Genomic DNA, 20,035 nt, shown 5'->3' with positions numbered 1-20,035 from the left:
GTGTTGGGTGAAGTTAAGACTTTTTTTAGTAGCTAGAAGGATTCCACCTCCTCTTTTTTTCAGTCTCGGGAGTGAGAAGAAGTCGTAGGTCAGCGTAGGGAGTTGGTTTATTAAAGCTGTATCTGTGGGCTTAAGCCATGTTTCGGTTACAGCACAAATATCAGGCTTGGCGTCGGTGAGATAATCGTTGAAAATAAGGGATTTTTTTTGTTAGGGATTGTGCATTGAAGAGTGAGAGTGAAAAGAGGGTGAGGCCTAAAAGCTGGGTGATTGGTGCAATCAGAATAGGGGTGAGTGATTTTAAGTTGTTGTGAATGGCTTGTCTGGTGGATGGTCTTTTAGGTAGGAGGCGGTGTTGCAACGTTGGTATTGGAAGAGCTGGAGACATAATGGATGGTTAGCTGGTTGTCGCTGAGGTAAGATGGGGGGCCAATGGGGGGGAGGAGGAGGTTAGGATGAGAGGATAAATTAATTGGGAGGTTAGGGCTCTGGATGAACGCTGGTTAGCTGCTTGCTGGAAGAGTTCAGGAAGAGCGCAGAATGGTTGTTTGGAGAGCGCTGGATGGTTGTTTGGTGAGCGCTGGATGGTTGTTTGGAGAGCGCTGGATGGTTGTTTGGAGAGCGCTGGATGGTTGTTTGGAGAGCGCTGGATGGTTGTTTGGAGGGCGCTGGATGGTTGTTTGGTGAGCGCTGGATGGTTGTTTGGTGAGCGCTGGAAAATTGTTGCAGGAAGAGCGCTAGCAGGTAGAGTGCAGGGTGGGCATTGGGTGATCACTGGTACGGTGCTGTTGGGGTACTGCTCGGGGAGAGCGAGGGGCGAATCGAAGGGGCGAAACAAAGGGGCAGGCCCCTTTGTCGCGCTCCTTCGTGCGCGCGACGCCAAGGAGGGTGGCGGTTTAAATACCCCGCCGGTCGGTCGCGCGTCTGACGTCACCGCCGCGACGTTTTCGTGGGCGTTTCTTGTTTTGTGCTGGCGGTTCTGGGGCGTGGGCTCGCGGCTCGGGTCGAGGCCTGCAGGGCACGAGGTCTCCGGGTCCGGATGTTCGCTCGGGTCGGGGCATGCAGGAGGCAAGGGCTCGTGGCCCAGGTCGAGGCCGAAGAGAGCGGATGTTTGCGGCCTTGCAGAAAGGTGAGCTGCTGGAGGGCTGCTGGATAGAAGGGCCGGCGATCGGCGAGGGAGCCCGATTGGGGTGAGCGGAACAAGAGGCCTTACCCCGACGGGCTTCAGCGCCGATCGCGCAGGCCAAGTTCACCGCTGGACCCCGAAGGAAGCAAAAGGAAAAAGGGATGCTGGAAGTACTCCAGTTCATTTTTATTTATTATTTATTTAAGTTTTTATATACCGCTCAATAAGGCATTTATGTCTGTCTATGCTCCTAAGGAGATTGTGTCAGTTCCCATCCATGACATCTTCAAGAACCTCTTCCTTCGGATGTGGAAGCACCCAATCTCTATTTCCCCTATCAATAGGAAGGCAGATGCCACCTATTTGGTGCAGTAAGCTATGGGTTTTGAGAAGTGGCACCTCCCCCACCAGTCGGTGGTCATAGAAACTGACTTGAAAAAAGCCAGGCGCTCCCATACTCCACGCTTCTGCCCCCCCAGGGCGAGAACATAGGGAGCTTGATGCCTTGGGCAGGAAGGTCTTCCAGGGTGCTATGCTGGTCAATCGTATTGCCGCCTACCAGCTATACATGACTCAGTACAACCGAAACCTCTGGAAGCGAATCCAGAACCTTGCAGAGGGTCTGCCTCAGCAGCAATAGGAGGCTCTCTCGGCCATTGTCCTGCTAGATTTAGAGGCTGGCAAACACCTATGATGTCTTTGAGACGGTGGCCGTGTAGCCGCAGTGGGATTCAGCACCCGTAGGATGGCCTGGCTCAGAGCTTCTGGCCTATGCCCAGAGGAACAGGAGAAGCTAGCTGAACTAGCCTGCATAGGTGACAACCTCTTTGGGGATAAGATCCGAGATGCGGTAGCACAATTGAAGGACCACCATGATACCTTTCAACATCTCTCCGCTAGTGCTTCTGATGCCCCATCCTCGGCCAGGATATCCTCCAGGCCGGGATCCCAGAAACCCTTCTATAGGCAGAGGAAGTATTATGCTCCAACCTCCCAGGCTCGCACTCCACGCACTAGCTCCAGGAACTGCCCCCACCAGCAGCAAGTGCCTAGGCCCCAGTTGATGCCCCAGCAAGCCCTGGCTATGGGCTTTTGATTGGTGGCAAGGAAGCATGAGTCAGTCGAGTGCACCCCTGACGCCATATCCTCCAGTGGGAGGCAGGCTCCCTGGCTTCACCCATCGCTGGGAGGATGTCACTTTGGACTGATGAGTCCTTACCAAATTCCGTCAGGGGTACTGTCTTAACTTCAGTCAGCTGCCAGGGACCTCTTCCCCATGTATAACGTGGGGTTTGTTGGCACAGCTGGTCATACTTCAATCGGAACTATCCATCCTTCTCGCAGCAGGGGCGGTAGAGCCCATCCCTTGTCCCCAGCAGGGCCGAGATTTCTATTCGAGGTATTTCCTAATTCCAAAAAGGACCAGCGGCTTATGCCCCATCTTTGACCTCAGGGTGTTGAACAAGTTTCTCTCAAAAGAAAAGTGTGATGGTCTCTCTGGGTACGCTGATTCCCCTCCTCAAAAGAGGAGACTGGCTCTTCTCCATCGATCTGAAGGAAGCTTATGCTCACATAGCCATTTTCCCCAGCAACAGAAAATACTTCCGCTTCATGTGGGGGAAGGCTCACTATCAGTACAAGGTGCTGCCTTTTGGGTTGGCCTCAGCCCCTCCTGTCTTCACCAAATGCCTGGCGGTGGTGGCTGCATATCTCAGGCGTCATGCGGTGCATGTCTTCCCATACCTAGACGACTGGTTAATCAAGAGCGATTCCCACGCAAGGGCGCTGAGTGCTCTAGCCCTGACCATGCGGGTTCTACAAGCCTTGGGGTTCGTGATCAACTACCCAAAGTCTCATGTCTGCCCGTCTCCTCAGCTGGACTTCATAGGCACCAGTCTGGACACTGTGCAGGCAAAGGTGTTTTTGCCATGCGATTGGGCTTTTGCCCTCGCCTCGCTTGTGGCCACTTTTCGCAGCAACCGGCAGGTTGTTCCGTTTTGTTGTTCTGTCTTCTGCTCCGTTTGCTGGGCACATGGCGGCTTCCATCCATGTTACCAGGACCTCGAGACTTGTGTTACCTCTGCAGGCACCTCTGTCCTGGTGGGAACACCTCTCCAATTTGGAGCGGGGGATCCCCTTACAATCTGCTCCTCTTCAAGTGCTCATCACTATCGATTGCCTCTCCTCAGGGCTGGGGAGCCCATGGGGATGGCCTTCACATGCAGGGACTCTGGACTGCTCATGAAGCCTGCTGTTAAATAAACATTCTGGAGCTTTCGGCAATCTGTTACGCCCTATGGGCATTCAGAGACCAGTTGTCACACAAAGAAGTCCTGATATGGATGAACACCCAGATGGCAATGTTTTATATCAACAATCAAGGAAGCATGTGCTCTGTTCCTTCTCTGTCACAAGGTGGTGCAGATATGGACCTGAGCCCTGTCACAGGGGATGTTGTTGCATGCAATGTACCTGCCTGGGACTCTGAACATGCTAGCAGACTGGCTGAATCGGTCCTTCCAGCTGCACAAATGGTCCCTCAACCCGGAGTTAGCAACTGAACTGTTTCGTTGGTGGGGGGGGACACCAGATGTGGACCTCTTCACCTCACCATTCAATCACAAGGTGAGCAGGTTCTGCTCCCTGTCGTCAGGGGAAGGGCATCTCACCTGCGATTCCTTTCTCCCTCCACTGGGGGGAAATGTCTCCTGAATGTGTACTCTCCTCTCCCAATCCTCCTGAAGACCCTACTGAAGCTTCAACAGGACAGAGGGACTATGATCTTCGTAGCGCCTTTTTGGCCCCAACAGGCCTGGTTCCCTCTACTGTGGGATCTATCGATCAGGCCCCCCATCTGGCTGGAAACCACGTATGATCTGATCACGCAGAACCAGGCCACCCTGTGCCATCCAAACCTCCAGGTGCTGGCTCTGACGGCTTGAATTTTGAGCGCCTAGTCCTTCAACCCCTGGCCCTCTCAGACAGTATCTCCCAGGTGCCGATGACGTCTAGGAAACCTTCCACCAGAAAGTCCTATAGCTTGAAATGGAGAAGATTCTCCATCTGTTGTGTGGGGCAGGGCTTGGATCCATTCTTATGCCCCCTTCCCCAGCTTTTGGACTACTTGTGGCACTTTTCTAAGTCTGGGCTTCAAACCAGCTCAGTCAGGTTCCATCTCAACACTATGAGTGTGTACCATCGAAGCATCTCTGGCACACCCATATCAGTGCACCCTTTAGTAGGTCGCTTTATGAGGGGCCTGCTTCAGCTGAAGTCCCCTCTTTGGCCTCCTGTTGAATCCTGGGACCTCAACATTGTCCTGGCATGGCTCATGCATCCTCCCTTTGAGCTGCTGCGTTCCTGCAACACAAAGTTCCTCACCTAGAAAGTTATATTCCCGGTGGCAATAACTTTGGCTCGTAGGTTCAATGAGCTTCAGGCCTTGGTTACGTAGCTACCCTACATGAGGTTTTTTCACGATCAGGTGGTCTTGCGTACACACACTCTTTCGTTTTACCCACCTTCTTTCGTAGGCTCATTCCCACCCGGGAGAATGTGCTCTTCATACCCTGGACTGCAAGAGGACCTTGGCTTTCTATTTAGATTGTACAGCCAGTCACAGGCAGTCCACCCAGCTCTTTGTGTCCTTTGATACAAACCGGCTGGGAGTAGTGGTGGGTAAACAGACCTTATCCAACTGGCTGGCAGATTGCATCGCCTTCTGCTATGCACAAGCTGGCCTTCCGCTGGCCAGCAGAGTTAAAGCTCACTCTGGGGGGGGCCGGGGCCATGGCGACATGGGTAGCTGATCTGCGAGCCGTCCCTGTCGTTGAAATTTGCCGGGCCACCACATGGAGTTCTCTTCACACGTTTGCTTGGACAAGGATGAGCATCACTACAGTGTCTTTGGTCAATCCATCCTGTGCAATCTGTTCCAGACTTGAACCCAACTCTTCTGGCCTAGTACCCCTGGTGGGAGCCAGGCAGCCCCCTGTCGATCAACAGCACCACAGTTGTTGTGGTGCCCGTTGGCACTTTGGTAATTGTTAGTCTCTTCTGTTAACGGGGACAGCATGGAGCTTGGTACTCACCTACTTGTGAGGACTACCATCCTGCTGTCCTAGGAGAACACCTTTACAGGTAAGCAACTGTGCTTTCTGAGCATGTTTGTCTCTTCCTTGCAGTGGATGTGACCTGGCTCCTGAAACTGTTCTTTCTGCCCTCATCCTGTTTGAGGATCAGAAAAGTCAGATATGGAGACACTAAACTAGATGTGCCTGACAAATGCAAAAAAATTAATTCACGGCAGCATGTGAGTAGTGCTCTAGGTACTGTTCATTTCTTGATTGCGATTTCTTCGAGTTGAATGAAATTAGATGCCTCCTAAACAGAAGGGGAGAGTGCAGGTATTTCCCTCAGTGCCCTCTCTCCCTCCGGGGCATCAAATGATCCCTGAACTTACTACCAGCTACCTGAAAATGGAAGTGGCATCTCCCACCGAGCAGACCGGTAGAGGAGCATTGGCCTTCTCAGGGGAAACCACTCTTAGCCTTCTGAGCCTAAGAATACCTTCAGCACCATTTGCCCAGCTGTCCTCGAACCCAGTGCATGCAGTAACAGAGCTGGTGGGCTCTGGAATGGCAGGTGAGGGAATTGCCGCGGGGACCAGGAATATTCCAGCAGTGCTGATGGAGGGAAATGTGGTGGAAGTGAGCCCAGGCCTGGAACCCCAGATGGAATCTTTTGGTGGAGGTGAGTCTGTTAGAACTTTGATTTTAAGTTCTTTGAATGTTTCAAAAGCTGAGGCTCCATTGGAACAGGGACCCATGAATATCACCTTTCCTAAACCATCGGTAGTGACATTGGACTCACTATGGGAACTGGTTGCCAATCTAGGATGTTCCCAGCCGATTTCCACAATTTCATTAAAGTTGGACACAATAACTCAGGATTATAACTCACAGCTTACAGATCATGCTAATGGAATTCAGAACTTGGAAGATCAAGGGAAAAAAGCTCAGGATATTCAGACAACCTTAATTCAGGAATGAATGGTACTGAATAGGAAAATTGAATTCATTGAAAATAGTTTGACACCAGAATTTAAGGCTTCTAAATTTTCCTAGAGTTTTAGGTGAACAACCATGTGTTACTCTCCGCAACTATTTGATTGAGATTCTGCACATTTCCCCTGAAAACGTTCCTTCTTTCAATAAAGTATATTTCTTGCCATTTGCCCGTACAAGAGAGAATGATGTACAACACCAAATCGATTTTGGAAACTTAATGGACTTTTTAGAAACTTCTACAGTAGAGATATGTGAAAGAGCAACGCTATTGGTATCATTTATATAGGAGCAAGACCTAGGTCTTGTAATGTGAAATTATTTCCAATATATGGGGGTTAATTTCCTGGGTCAGGTAGTCCAAATGTTCCCAGGTTTGGCTAAAGTTACCCAAGAGAGGAGGAAGGGGGTTTCCTGTCTGTGTCAGGAAGCCCATGCATTAGGCGCTACTTTTCAGCTGAGATATCCCTGTAAGTGTATTATAAAGCTAGATATGAGATGTACATTTTCTTCGTACCAGAACAGCTTAAAATGTTACTTGAATCTCATAAACGGTTGTTGCCTACTCCCTCTCTACAAGAAAGTCCTATACTTAGGTAAAGTAATGGGTAGTAAATAACACGCTAGGCTGTTTCTTTATACTCATTTTCTTTATTTGCTCCTTTAAATGGTATACTCCTCCTCCCGTATGATTTGAGGTCTGAATATTATGTGATTGTTTTCTTCTTAAAATAGAAACTGTTAAAGAAATTTCTAAATGTTTCTGAACAAAGAGTTATACTTTGTAATTATGTTAAAAACCAATAAAAGATAAAATAATAAATAAATTCAGCTGCAGCAGACAATGGGGGATGTTTCTGACAGTCCCAGGAGATTTGATGATGAGTAGCCCTATAAGCTGGGGTGTGAGGGCTTCTCTAAGGGGAGACATTAGTGGGAGGTGGGATTGACTGGGAGTTGAGGGTCTGTGCGGGCTCTGTGAGTAGAAAGGAGGAGATTGATTTGTCACCTCCAGGGGGAATTACCCAGTAATTGGGTTGTGATTTGGTATTCATACTGCCCCCAAGACCCAGATCCCCATTATTGAGAGACCCTAGGCAGAAGGGATTCTCCTGGACGATGAGCAGGAAAGATCTCATTTTTCTTTAGTAGTATTTCAGTAGTTTTCCCGTTGCTGAAACTGGACTAACCTGCCTGTAGTTGCTTGCCGCCTCCTTCCCCATCTGCTCTCATCCTGTCCCTTAGATTCTAACAAAGGTCCGTCTTAAACATCCCATAACCAATTCTTCTCTCACGGTATAAATAACCTAGGGAGGCAAGTCATTCGCTTGGCTCTTTCTTCCCTCTCTCTCAATAAAACAACAACACACTTTGTGGCATTACAAAAGGCCGCGGTTTATTCTTCATAACCCGAGCCCGCACAACAACATTTTACGATTGTAGCAATTATAACAATGCCCCCCACCAACCCCCCTTCTCCTCCTTCCTTGGTGCCTCTACCACCACGTCCCAGTGGTAAAGCGTACAAACCCTCCCCTTCCTTTCTTGCCCCGCCTCGTCCCAGCTAGGGTCATCCGTGGCCTTGAGCTTCATCTCCATGCTCGCTGGCCGTCTCATGTAGCAGCCCCCCCCCCCCCCCCCCCCCCCCCAACTACACGAGATTCACCCCCTCCCCCCAAGGCCCTTTTAACAATGCATTATTGACAAATACAACTTGGGCTCGTGTTTCCGCCTCCAACTGCGAGAAAGATTAACCCCCAGCACAAACGCGCTCCCGTGGGTAGGAGGGAGGGACGAGAGACGCGCTCGCAGCCTGCCTCTGCAGCTAGCCGGGTCTGTCTGGCAGAAAACCTGCCACGTCACCGGCTGCCTGCCTGCCACGACCAATGGCGGTGCAGCGATTGGAATCGCTGCATGCGCTGGTCGTTGTGCGCCCCCTCCCCCTTCCCTGCTCCCCACCGTCGCGCGCTTTTCCCTGGTTATGTTCGGCGGCACAAGACGAGCCTGCGCCGCCGTTCATATATTCTAACAAATAATCTTGAAACTTATGAGAAACAGAAAAACACACACACCTTCATGCATGCTTAGTGTGTATAATGGATGAGAATGGGGATAAAAATTACTGTGACTATCTCTTCTGGTGGCTATTTCAGAAGGGACAATTCGTACTGCATGGAAGGACACAATTTATGGGCTGGTTTTGAGCCCATTGAGAGCTGGTGCTGCCGTTCTATGACATAAATGTTATTCTTCAGATCAATAGCTGACATGAGAGATGCACTCTGCTATGGGAATGCATCTCTGCTGTCCCTTAATTTAGTGCCAACTGATTTAAAAAGTAGATTAGCATTAACTAGTGGTCAGCACATTCACATGACTTCATGTACCACTGTCCCATGCCAGATTCTGGCAGTGTTTTGGAACCTTTTGATTTAGGCCTCAGAGGAGAGATTGTGTGGGAAAGAGAGCGACACACACTGCCTTTCGGGTCTTTCACTTTCCCTATTACATCGTGACTGTGGGTCTTAACCTGCTAATGCCTTCTATTGGTTTCTTGACCGTGGGTGCAGCAGCACCTGCTCGCTCACAGCAGTTGTGTTTCGTAGGGAGAGGTGGGATGCAAGTTCCAAACAAAAGGCGACAATGAATCAGAGCAGATGTATTTGCAGATTTCGCATGCCTGCAAAAGTGTCGGGGAGCAACTTTCAAAACTATGCTGGTAGTCACAAAATCTGTGGGTGCTTTTAGAGTGGACATGACACCAATTGTGAAAGGGAAATGATGCATGTACGGGGTGTTGCAAAACTTTACCTCCTGCCTAGCACCCCACTGCTTATCCCACTAATATAAATTTTGTACCATTTTGTAGGCCATTCAATTTGGAATTTAACAGTACCTTACATCTTACTTTTATTATTTATGGCTGGAACATAGGATAGTGAAAAACAGTGTCAGATGGTCTGTATTCAGTGTATTACATTTCGTGAGGCACGTGATGCTAGAGGAACCTTTATTACAAAAAAGTGGATTGCTGAAAAAGTAGGTAGAAGAGAAAGCTGGGTTCGGAGGATATGGGGCAAGACTGCAGCTGAGTGAGATGGAATTTGGTGACAGTTAACCACTGAAAGTGTCTCAAAAAAGCCCAAAAATTATTGACAATTCCAGCAGCAAGCAGAAGAAAAGCTGCTACCCTCCTCGTTTTAAAACAATATTGCAAGATAAGGCTGGGCACACCAACCATTAATTATACATTGTTTAATTCCATTTTGAATGCTGATTAAAATGGTAAATTGCATGTTTCTATCAGTTGTTGCTGCAATGGGGGAGGCAAAGGTTATACAACACTTGGTACTTTCTCTTTAAAAATTTTAGTAAAAAAAAAAAAAAAACAAGCCGCAGAGATTTGCACCTGATTTTGTTTTCCCCTGTGGATCCTTTTTCACTGGAGAAACAATGCATATAGTTTTGAAAATACAGAACTACCATATTTTTTGCTCCATAAGATGCACTCCCCCCCCCCCCCCCCAAAGGTGGGGGGGAAATGTCTGTGCATCTTATGGAGCGAATGTAGCGTCACAGACCTCACAAAACCTCTCCCTCGGTGGTTAGCCCGGTTAGGGCATTAAAATTAAAAAGCTCACCATTGTGCTGCAAACCGGCTCCGTTTTTGGGTGGGAGATGGGCGCGCAGTGCGGCATACCAAACCAGGCATTGAAACTTTAAAAAAGCTCACGTTTAGTCGCAAACCGGCTCCGTTTTTGGGCGGGGGACGGGCACGCAGCGCGGCATACGGTGATTGACAAGTCAGTAAGGTATGCCGCGCTGCATGCCCATCCCCCGCCCAAAAATGGAGCCGGTTTGCGACGAAACGGTGAGCTTTTTTAAAATTTTAATGCCCGGTTTGGTATGCCACGCTGCGCGCCTGTCCACCACCCGAAAACGGAGCTGATGCCCGACCCGGGCTAACCACCGAGTGAGAGGTTTCACCACTGCTGGAAGGCAGCCGCTAATGTAGCATTTCAGATTCTGCCTCCTCCTCCTCCTCCCCCCCCCCCCCCCCCCCCCCCCCCCTGGTGGAAGAGCTACAGAACGCGGGAGCCAGAGGAAAAGCACATGCAGGCATCCTGCCGAAGGAGGGACAAAAGGCAAAGAGCAGCATGAGAGCCTGGAGCCACTGCTTGTAAGGTGGGGGGAATGCTGCTATGTTGGGGATGGGGGATGAGAAAGATTGAGATTCTTGGCAGGGGAGAGAGGGATTAGCATACTGGGGATGGGAGGTAGAGAGGGACATGCTGAGGCGTGGGTGGATTGGAGAAGGGGATTGGGTGAGAGCCATAAACTATTCTTTTTCAGTTCGCAGGCATCTTAACACGGAATCTCTACTCCTCACCCTCTCAGACCACCTTCTCAGAGGCATGGGCCAAAGACACAACTACCTGCTTGCCCTCTTAGACATATCCTCGGCCTTTGACAGCATCAGCCACAACTTCCTCCTTGCCCATCTAGAAAGCATAGGCATCACTGGCCTTGCTCTAGCCTGGTTCAAATCCTACTTATCAAAAAGAAAATTCTCCGTTAAAATAGGAGAGACTATATCTGCCTCTCACCCCTTGCAACAGAGAGTCCCACAGGGCTCATCACTCTCCTCAACCCTTTTCAACCTCTACCTTACTCCGCTATGCCATCTCCTCACTAATCTCAAACTAAAGTTCTTCCTTTATGCTGACAATGTTCAGATCATTACACCAATCCACAGCTCGATCTCTGACGCACTAAACCACTGGGAAAGCCGCTTGACATCCATCAACACCCTGCTAACCAATCTCCAGCTGGCATTCAATACCAATAAAACCGAACTCCTGCTTATCTCCTCCCACTCTCCTCCCCCCCCCCCCCCACCCACTTTCAAACGACCCAAAACTCGGCATCGTCACAGCCCAATCATCCGTCACAGATCTTGGTGTCATCTTCGATCAACAATTAAACATGAAGAGATATGTTTGCTCCATACTCAAAGACGGCTTTTTCAAACTTAATGTCTTAAAGAAACTGAAACCCTTACTATACCCCCAAGATTTCCGCACAGTGATACAAGCTACTACTAATCCCACCAAACTAGACTACTGTAATGCACTCTTCCTTGGGCTCCCTTACGCTACAATAAAGCCGTTACAGATGCTGCAAAATGCAACAGCACGACTACTCTCAAATACCCGCAAGGGTGATCACATCACTCCCATCCTTAAAGAGCTGCACTGGCTCCCGATCCTCTCCCACATCCACTATAAAACGCTGACCATTGTACACAAATCCCTCTATGACTATAATTCAAACTGGCTCGACCTGCCTCTTACCCCACACCAATCATCAAGACCCATCAGAACAGCCAATAAAGGCGCCCTTATTGTACCCCCACTTAAAACTGCCCACCTCTCTTCCACACGGGACCGTGCATTATCAATTGCTGGACCTTCCCTATGGAATACTCTTCCCCCCATCCTGCGCCTTGAACCATGCTCCATTAAATTTAAGAAGAAATTAAAAACCTGGTTATTCAAACGTGCCTACCCAGAATAAGACCTTGTTTACTTGTGCCCCCCTGGTCTGCTTCCCTAAGATACTGCACATTAAGCCTCTACTTAAGTCTCTTCTGAGTTACCTCTTGTTGTTTTAACTATTCCTTCCATGCTGTTCTCAATTTATACCACTTCCTAGTTACGCTCCCTTGTTATGTAATTTCAGTTCTGCTGTTTATTGTGAACCGGCATGATGTCCCTACTAATACCGGTATATAAAAGATGTTAAATAAATAAATAGTTCGGTAAATTTGTTTATTAAAATATTAATCTGCTTAATAGTTTTTGTACTGTACTTCACCTAAACTCTACAAATTAACCTCCACGAGAGCACGTGCATTATCAATCGCAGGGCCCATTCTCTGGAATACAATGCCAGTTGAACTTCGCCAAGAAGAATGCCCAAAAACTTTCAAGCGCAAGCTTAAGACCTGGCTCTTCACCAAAGCATACACTTAAATTCTCATTTCTCTCATCTATGCCCTCCCATCTCTGTCCCCCTTGACCCAGATTTTCACTAAATGCGGATGAGTCCCCCTCGAACTGGTTTCTCCCTAAGCATACATCATTCCTCCTCTCACTCCCTTCTGTATTACCCTACCCCCTCCCTACCCCTTCTTCTCCCCCCCTCTCCTCACCCCTTCCCTTCACATTTGATATTTCATGTTATTCCCTATAATTGTACATTTTGTATATACCTGCAATCTTTGCCTACACTAATTTATTAATCTAATTTCATTCTTCTGTCACTTTTCCTCCTTTTTTCTCTTTTTACCCTCTTGTATTCATGTTATTTTAATTTTAGATTAATGCTTTATTTCCCCTACCTTTCCTTACTCTCTAATTATTATGTTTCAATATGTTCTAATTGTATTATGTTAAACTTGTTCGATGTAAAGCGCCGCCACAGGCACTAGTTTCTTGTTTCGCTGTGAACCGATGTGATATCATTGATGAATGTCGGTATATAAAACCGTTAAATAAATAAAAATAAAATAAATAAAATAAATACTGTCCTGTGCACCAAAATATACCGGTACTTTGATACGGTATTTACCGGTACCTGGAAAAATGAGTACGATAATATGGTATTTCCCCACTGATTTTTCTCATTTTTGAGAGAAATTCCAGGAAACATAAAAATAGAAAACGAAGGCCCCTAAAATTGATCTAAGAAAATCCATTTTTCATTAGCATTCTGTAAATCACACCAAGGCCGGCTGTACATTTCCCGTCCGTTGAAGGCATTTGACCGTGTGCCTCACAACACCTGGAAGTTTGTTGACCAACCTGACACCTGTTGGGAAATTCTGTGGGAAGGATAGGTGGGTGGGTGCAGGCTTTCCTTTAGCTGCCCCACGTGCCTGCTCCAGCCTGTACCTGCTTGCTGTGCATGAGTGCATTTCCCTCCTGCAGTCTGACAGTTCTTTCATTACTGTATTTTCTTGCAGAAAAATACCACAGTCTCATGTTACAAGCAAAGATGTCAAAGCAGAAAAGGCTAGCATATAAAATTTCTTTTAAACTGGAGGTAGTAAAATATGCTAAGGAACATGGAAACAGAGCAGCGAAGAAACATTTTGGGCCACCTCCAACTGAAAAAATGATAAGGGAGTGGAGGAAACAGGTGGATCAGCTGCAAAAAGCAGATAAAAGTAAGCACACTTTTCGTGGGCATGTTGCAAAGTGGCCATCGATGTTGACATGAAAGAATGGATCACACGTCACAGGAATAATGGCTTCTCAGTCTCTACAAAAATGATAATATATGAAGCCAAACGCATTGCTGTAGAGAAATGCATTCAGGATTTTACTGGATCACCATCGTGGTGCTACAGATTTATGAGGCGATGTGGCCTTGCTATGTACACCAAAACTAGAATTGCACAAAAATGCCAAAAGAATATGAATCAAAGATTGTGTCTTTTCACAAATTTGTAATTGATGCTAGGAAGAAAAATGATTTTGAAATTGGCCAGATTGGGAATATGGATGAAGTCCCGCTAACCTTTGATGTTCCATCTAACAGGACTGTTAACCGTGAAAACCTCAGGACATGAGAAAAACCATTACACGGTTGTGTTGTCGTGCTGTGCAGATGGCACCAAACTGCCTCCGATGTTAATTTTCAAAAGGAAAAAAATGCCAAAAGAAGTGGTCCCACAAGGAGTTGTGCATGTTCATGAGAGAGGATGGATGGACGAAAATGGAATGAGAATATGGGTTGGAAAAGTGTGGTCCAAACTTCCTGGAGGGCTTCTGAATAAACCTGCCCTATTAGTGCTTGACCAGTTTAGAGCACATATTAGCGAAACCACAAAAAAGCGCTTTAAAGAAGTGAAGACTCATCTAGCTGTAATTCCTGGGGGTCTTACCAGCCAGTTGCAACTGCTCGACGTTTCCATCAACAAACCGTTTAAAGTCTTTATGTGAGAAAAGTGGAACAAATGGATGGCTGCTGGTAATCATGATCTGACACATACGGGGACGAATGAAGAAGTCCACTGTCACTCAAGTTTGTGAATGGGTGAAAACATCATGGCAGTCAGTGAAGGATGAAACCGTTAAAAATGTGGCAATATGTGTCATTGCCTCTACCGACATAACCCTGCCTCTGCGACCTAGTTTAACTCTGAGAAAGGATGGGCATATTCCACCAGCCTGTTTCCCTGGGTAAAAGACTTGAAAATCACCCTCCCTATGAATCAGTGATTTCTCGTTGCTGATACTGCAAAGTAAGCGAATGGTTCCATATATTTCCCCTCTGATTATTGGATGAAATTCCATTTTCTTATCTTTACCATTTCAAGAAGCATAAACCATGGGCGATGCTTCAGTGTCTCAGGAGTCAAGAGAGGCAGGAGCTGCAACCTCACGCTTGACATTTAGATGTATACAACAAAGAAGTTCACGCGAACCTTTACATGTGGAAAGAATTTAAATAAGGTTCTAATTTAGATTGGCACAACAGCAGCTTGCTCAGGCATGGAGTTATAAATATCAATGTACTGACAGCCGCTATCCCCTGAGTGCATTCACTGAACTACACAACTGAACATTCTAATAACAGAATACTATTAAACTAATAATTAACAAGTGACACAGACATGAAATATTTGTTTAGGATATTTATTGCCCGCTAATCCACAGCACTGCCTCTAGCAGGATGCAACATGAAAATGTGAATTGCAATGATGAGCAACAAATGAAAACTACCCAGGACAGAATGCAAATAAATTCCTAACAAAAACAATCTGACCTAACAGATTAGAAAGCTGAGCATACTTCAGCAAACTTCACAAGCCCAATTACTACTACTATTATTTATTTTACTTATATCTCATAAATCCAGACTACCAGCCATTCTAAGCGGGTTACAACAATACATAAACAGTTTACTAAGGAACACATATAATCACGACATCATAGGCAGCTATAATCAGGATGTATAGAGAAAGACCTGCATTATGCAAATGCTGATTGAAATGAATGTTTTAACCAGCTTTTGGAAATGTAAAACAATTTCCAGCCGAAGCCCCATATATGAAAAGGACCTGTTAGGAGTCGCATTAAATGAGCAAGTACCAAGCCTCACCTTACTGGAGGGCCTGAGTGCATGAGCAGGTTCAAATGCTGAAAAATTATTCAAATAGCCAGCTCCTCACTCCAGATGGCCTTGAAAAGCAGGCATGCCACCTTGAATCTAATTCTCTAAACAATCAGAAGCCATTGTTGTGCACTAAAGACAGGGGATATCTGATCCTGGTACTCACATCCAACAACAATGCATGCAGCCGTGTTTTAAACAATACAGTATACATATATACTTTAACACTTATTACAAAACACACACATTTAAAGAACTTTTTAAATACTTTTGTGTTAGAATTATTTTTTCTTCTCCAACCTAATTTGGAAAACCTCCCTTGCTTTTTCTTCTTCCTGACATAAGCTATGTTTTGCCACATACAGCTATTTTCATGTTATTATAAATAAGTATAAATATAAATATAATATGTATAATATTTATAAAATATAATACAATATATTATATATAATATATATAAGATATAATATATATTTATAATAAGTATAAATATAATATAAATAATTATTATAAATAAATTATATTATAATAATATAAATACATTTATATTATTATAATGCTATCCCACACGCAACCCCTATTTTTCTAGCTATTCTCCTTTTCTATTAGTTTACTCCTATCTTCCATCAGCTCCCTCTCTTGGTAATTCTCTCTGGTATTACCTTCCCCTGATAGCGCTTTCTGTAACCCAATCTGTTAAATGGTAATCCTCTGATATTTCTATAGCATGATAGATATGTCTGTTACTCTGTTAAAGCAATGCTTTTATCACCATATTTTTTCTCTACTTATATCCGTTGCTAGTTAGACCCTGTTATTTTATGAACTTACCTTTTTAAGCCTGTTGCCAGTTGCCACATTATATCACTTTATGTCATTCAGTTCCTGTTATACTATGAGTCTGCTTTGTAAAGCCTGTTGATATGTTTTACCATTTATGTGTTTCTTGTGCATTATGTTACTTGTGAACCGAGTTGCTGTTCCAAACGTATCGCAGTATATAAAAATACCTAATAAATAAAATAAATACATTTTTAATAGTGAGTTGTCACCTTTTTCAGCAATTTTTATTATACTGTTCTGTAATAATCCAACTTAGTGCTGAATACACAAAACCAAATCTAAGCAGTATTATGGAGAACCTGTAAAAGGAGCTCTCTAATCTAAGCAGCTCTAAGAAAAGAGACTGAAAGGGTCAAATGAGCCTCCTGAATCCTGGGAAAGGGCAGAAAACCTCATACTAGAAATATATTCCTAAAGCCCATTTTGTGATGAATAACAGTTATGTCAAATCCTTCCCTATATACAAATTATAAAACAAAACCAGACAAGCATTGTTTTCTTGTAGCCAGATAATGTAGAACTGTTTATCATAAAATGAACTGGAGACCCAGCAGTGAATATGGTTTTGCTGTCGCTCAGCCTGGCAAGGTCTGAAACCCTTTAGCCTGCCAACCTTAATTTCATATATCTCAGAATTAAATGAACCTCAGAACACAATTAGTGAATGCCCACTGGCTATGCCACTCTCTAAACAAACACCCAGGGATGGGAAGACTTAAGAAGAAAATCTCTGTAATTGACTTGAGCTCCTCCTGCACACTGAAGAGGGCTCAATTCTCCCGAACAATCAGAGGCAATTATAGAAGGACAAGATGTCAACCTGAAATAAGTGTATTGTCACAGCATGCTGTGTTTTTTTGTGAAGAATACCATCATAGAGTAAAGAGTAAAGCTCTTGTAGGCTACAGCAACTGGAGGAGTGACTTCTTCCAAGGTGAAACTGAGGGAGCCGAAGAAAGAAATCAGGAAAGCAAAAGATCAGAATTGTTTCAGGTAGAGCAGAATGCTTGAACTATCACCTCCTCGAGGGCGATTCTTGCACTGCAACATCGCTTTCTGCTTTGACAGTGGGAGGAAAAAGGGGAATTGGATTCAGACAACAGCCAATACTGGGCTCCAACTTTTACAGGCTGGGGTACTGATACGTAGACATTAGGTATAAAGCACAGGGCTGCTTCTATGGCCAAGTCCAAAAGCAAAGGGGCCGATTTTAAAAGTTACGCGCGCGGGGTACATTTGTGCGCGCCACCCGGCACGCACAAAAGTACATCTGATTTTATAACATGCGTGTGCTGCCGCGCGCATGTTATAAAATCCGGGGTCGGCGCGCACAAGGGGGTGCACACTTGTGCACCTTGCATGCGCTGAGCCCGAGGGGAGCCCTGATGGCTTTCCCCATTCCCTCCAAGGCCGCTCTGAAATCAGAGCGGCCTTGGAGGGAACTTTTTTTTGGTCCCCCCCCCCCCCCCCCACCTTTCCCTCCCTTCCCCTATCTAACCCACCCCCCAGCCCTACCTAAATACCCCCTACCTTATTTTGACGGGTTACACCTGCCGGCTCGCCATCCCCTGGCACAGGCCGCTGTGCCGGAGGATTCGGCCACGAACCGCCACCACGCCCCCGGACTGCCCATTTTTGAAAGCCCCGGGACATACGCGCGTCCCGGGGCTTGCGCGCGCAGGGGTAGGTTTTCGGGGGTTACGTGCATAACCCTTTGAAAATCTACCCCAAAGCATGTTCAAGCAGCATTGTCTGTATTATCAGGAGTACTGCTCACCCTGTAAAAATATTGCTAGCAGTAAATTTGTTATGAGTTTGACAGTTGCTTGGCTTTGATTGTAAATATTACTAATCGCTAGGGGTTAATCAGCACAGAGCAGCAGTTATTACCATAAGAAACTTGCTGGTCAGACTGGATGGACAGTTTGGTCTTTTTCTTTTTTTTTTGCTGTCATTTCTATGTTACTATGAAATGTATCGGCAATTATTTCCCAATGCTATGCTATTCCAGGTAGGGTTAGTGGCTTATCTACTAAAGTTGAAAAATATCTCTTCACTCCAGAGTAAACATTTACCCAGATTAATGCTCTATCTAGGAACTTAGAAAAGCAACTAAATTACTTGAGTGTACTTAAAGAACAATAATGCTGCAGTGAATAACCAATGTGAAGAGCCTGGGTGTTCAAACTGATTCTAGTCTAACCTATTAGAGCAATGGTAAAATCTGGGGTTTATAAACTTCAGCCGCTCTGGGGATTGAAACCACTATTAGAAGACAATGAGTTTTGCATTGTAGTTCAAGCCATGATCTTGCCTTTTTAAGGTTATTGCAATGCGATCTTCATAGGCCTGCCAGCATATTCCCCTTGACTTTTACTTCAGAACGCCACAGCTCAGTTAATTACAGGCAGGAGATTAAGAAATCGTGCAACTCCCACTCTGTTTGAACTGCATCGGTTACCAATCGCGTGGCGCCACCCGGCAAGTTAGGCTCTTATGGTGCCTAACTTGTTACAACTTAGTTCATTTCCATGGTGTTATCGATCCTGCTAGGGAGTTAGCAATCTGTTGTGGATCATCCCACCAGGGGGGCAGAGTTAGCAATCTGTTAGCGATTTCCCTGCCAGGAGGGCAGAGTAGCAATCTGTTGTAGAAGAGAGGGGTTAGCAGTCTGTTATGGCTTACCCCGCCAGGAGGCAGAATTATCAATCTGTTAGAGTGTCTGCTAGGAGTTAACAGTCTGTTATAGGTTAGGACTGCTGCATAGCAATCTGTAATAGGAGCTGCTATGGAGTTGCTCCCCAGAGAGGAGAGGTCAGCAACCATCAAGATCTGTTCTTCCAGAGAGGAGGAAATAGTATCTGTTATGAATCTCCATACAGAGTGGCAACCTGATATATGAGAGTCTCCCTGGAGGGAGGTGTAGGCCCTCTGTATGGTTCCTGCTAAGAAGTAGCAATTGGTTATGATACAGTTCCTGAGGAAGGAGATGTTAGCAACAGTTGAGGGTAGACTGTAAGGTAGCAGTTTGTTGTACTCAGCTCTTGAAGTGTGAGAGATGAGCACTCTAATGTAGAATGGTGAATCCTTGGGTCGATGGCAGATGACAGCGCCCTCAAGAGGATATTAAGAGAGGGACCACCGACTAGGCTGGAGTATGGAGACAGACACAGAAAGTTCTTTATTAGACAGGTAGTAGAACCACCAGAGGTAGCAGTAGTGAGCTGATGTGCCCGGCAGGGCTGAAGTCCCTGGAACTGCAATCTCCGGGTTAGCTAAGCTGTAGAGAGAGACTCATAGATAGAGAGTAGTCGGGGTATGCTGGATACATAACCAGAGGTAGATGATACACTCACATAGATTATAATATAGCTCAGTAGCTGGAGAGAGATAGGCCCTCGAGGAGCGAGTACCTGGTTCCATGAACAGCTCTGAGAGAGCGATGCTAATTCACAGTTAATTATCTCTGTAATGGTTCTAGGCAGACTGTAATAAGAACTCACAATATCTATATATGAAATAACTTCTGAAATAGAAGTGAGTCTTTGTAAGGTTTTAGGAATATTGGCCCTCGAAGAGCGAGTACCAGTTCCTATCTGCAATCTGAAATAACTCACGATCTCCGTACCTGCGATAGCGTCTTAGACAGAAGAGAGTCTTCAGTTCTAGGAACATGGGCCCTCGAAGAGCGAGTACCGGTTCCTATATGCGACTGGAAAGGAAACTCATAATGTTCATGTCTGCGATCGCTTCCAGGCAGTAGGGAGTCTTCTGAGCGTTCAGGGACGTAGGCCCTCGAGGAGTGAGTACCAGATCC

The sequence above is a fragment of the Rhinatrema bivittatum genome, chromosome 11 (assembly GCF_901001135.1).
Source record: "Rhinatrema bivittatum chromosome 11, aRhiBiv1.1, whole genome shotgun sequence".
In the NCBI taxonomy this organism is placed as follows: domain Eukaryota; kingdom Metazoa; phylum Chordata; class Amphibia; order Gymnophiona; family Rhinatrematidae; genus Rhinatrema; species Rhinatrema bivittatum.
Note: the sequence above shows the minus strand (reverse complement) of the source record.